Source organism: Crocodylus porosus, unplaced genomic scaffold, assembly GCF_001723895.1.
Source record: "Crocodylus porosus isolate Cpor-Errol unplaced genomic scaffold, CroPor_comp1, whole genome shotgun sequence".
Lineage (NCBI taxonomy): Eukaryota > Metazoa > Chordata > Crocodylia > Crocodylidae > Crocodylus > Crocodylus porosus.
In genome coordinates, this window is record NW_017728927.1 from 15,240,745 (window position 1) to 15,243,282 (window position 2,538).

The window sequence follows — 2,538 nt, forward strand, 5'->3', positions numbered from 1 at the left end:
CTTGTTTGTAGGCAGGGTGGCTTTTTTATTTATTTATTTTTAGAAACCCGACATACGATAAACAGACGTTCCAGCCAATAATGCACGCTTGCCCTGATCTGTAATCTATAATACAGTATAATAGACATAAATTATATTTCCATGACTAAAGGAAAATGTGTATTTTCAAAGGGAATAGAACAGAGGGATATGTAGGACTACTGTCAAGCAGGAAAGTAAAAGGAAAATAGCTGTAGGCAGGAGATCTGCCTGTGTGGGCTTTGATCTGGGGGATGAATTAGTCTAATAGCCCTGTGTGTTGGCATCCAATACTGTAACAATTTAATAGTTTTTCAATGCTTTGGAGTGTTTTCCAACAAGTGATGTAAACCAAAGACATCACACAACGTTTCCGGGGAACTAAAAAGGTGTTTGCCACATGATAATTAAATTATTTGAAGACAGCTATTTCCTAGGAACTAGCCCCCAGAGGGAAGGGGCATTGGAAGAGAGAAAGCGCTCTGGTGTGCAGAAAGTTACCTAGATGGAAAAATAAAAGCAGAACCACCCCAGCAGCATTCTGGTTCTACTGCCTTTTATACAAAATCTGTCCTCAAACTTTACTGGGTTAAAGATTATAGCTATGGGAAAATTCACTCAAGTGACAAGGAGCTATTTAAAGTGAGGTTTAGATTTTTGGCCAGTCTTGACAGAGGTGAAACTATAATCTTTGTCAATAATATAACAGTGCATCATAGCAGAAGGACAGGCAAAGTAAAGGTATGAGCAAAGTGGTGAGAGGAGGGAGGAAGGGGTAAAGAGAGAGATGTTTTCAGAGATGTAAAAATAAGCTGGAGCAAGCAGCTATTAGCATCAGAAATAGTCCCATCCCACAATACATGAGGTGCCTATTCCAAAAAAGCCCTTACTATAAAGGGTCACATGCTGTTCCTGTAGGACTCAGTTGATCTTTCACTACTGAAGTCAAAGGGGAAGAAATTCAAAAAGCACAAAAGTATATGAGGCCTGATTTTCATGTGCACTCACTCATTGCCAAAAACTGTTTAAGAAGGGCCTTAGTGTAAATAAGGATCAAGACTATTGGTTGCATTGGGTTTCCAAAGAAAAGTGGCCCAAAAAAAGGATTTGATCTCTGAGATGCAAGTAAAAACCCATTTCAACTTCTAATTGCAATTCTTCCCTTTTAAAGTGCCTTACCTCAGTGAAACTCCATTGACTTTGGTGTTACTTCTAATTTATAACAGTAAAAGAGTGCACAGAGCCAGGCCACCTAGTCCCATTTTTTTTGTCTGATAGTAAGTATTAAAAAACTGAATTAAAATAGTATCAGTGAAAAACAATCCGAAACACAGGATATATTTTAATCAAAAAAGCTACAAGTGATGCTGACTATGCAGTTGTTACTGTGCAGTCATTTAGTACTTGCAGACACAAGTACTAAATGAGTGCGCAGTAACTGGTGTTACTGTGCAATAGCGTCCCCGAACGGCTTTTTGGTGACACTGTCTGCGCAGCAGCTCATTACTACTGCGTAGTAGCATTGCATCAAGCTTCATGCCATGTGATGGTACTGTGCAGTAGTAATGAGCTACTGCACAGTTAGCATCTTGTGCAGAGGTGTCCACACTTACTTAATATCTAGTAGGTAAAATGTCCTAGGAGAAATTAGGGTGAAGTAATAAAGTGTGTTTAGCTGAAAAACATTAGGAATCTATTCTATTCATACGAGGAACTGCAGTTTACCACTGCCACAGTGGGTGAGTATCACTCAAAGTGTCTCTTTCTGTGGCAAGATACTTAAATAGATTTTACCCTACAGATGCTGCTCTTGACTAAGTTAGTCGTGGCTTAAATTTTAAGAAAAAGAAGGATCATACATCTGTCTAATGACTTCTAATTAGGGGTGTGCAAAGTGGGCCCTAATTGATTTGGGTTGGGATTCAGCCTGAATCGGGGACAGTGATTCAGTTCGTTGATTTGGATCACTGTCCCCGATTCTATTCAGCTGAATCTGAAGCTGAAGATTTGATGCCGATTTGGAGAATCAGTGATTCGGCCATAGACACAGCTTTAAAAGTTTTTTTCTACATATCTTGAGGTAGCAGGCATGGCTCATGATTGCTGCGATACTGAGGCACATGGAACATCCCACGGGAGTGCGGGGGGGAAGGGGCGGGACCTGTACATGCTTGCAGTGAACCCAGAAATGGATCGGAAGTACTTCCTGTCTACTTTTGGGTCTGCTGGAGAGCAAGTTGGGGGCCCCCTGCACCTCCCTGGCTCGGCGATCGGCTGCAGGGGGACCCCGGGTGCCCCCCCCAGACCTGGGAGACACCAGTCACCAAGCTGGGGGAGGGGGGATCCCTACTTCTGGTCCACTTTCAGGTCTGTTGCCAAGTGTACTGGCGGCTACGCGGTGGAGACCCTCCCCCATGTGCTGTGCAGCTGCAGGCCGCATGCCAGAGCCTGGCAGCTGTGCCACAACGCTGTCCAGGACCGCCTGGTGCGAGCCATCCCGGCCGGGGCGGGGGAGATCTC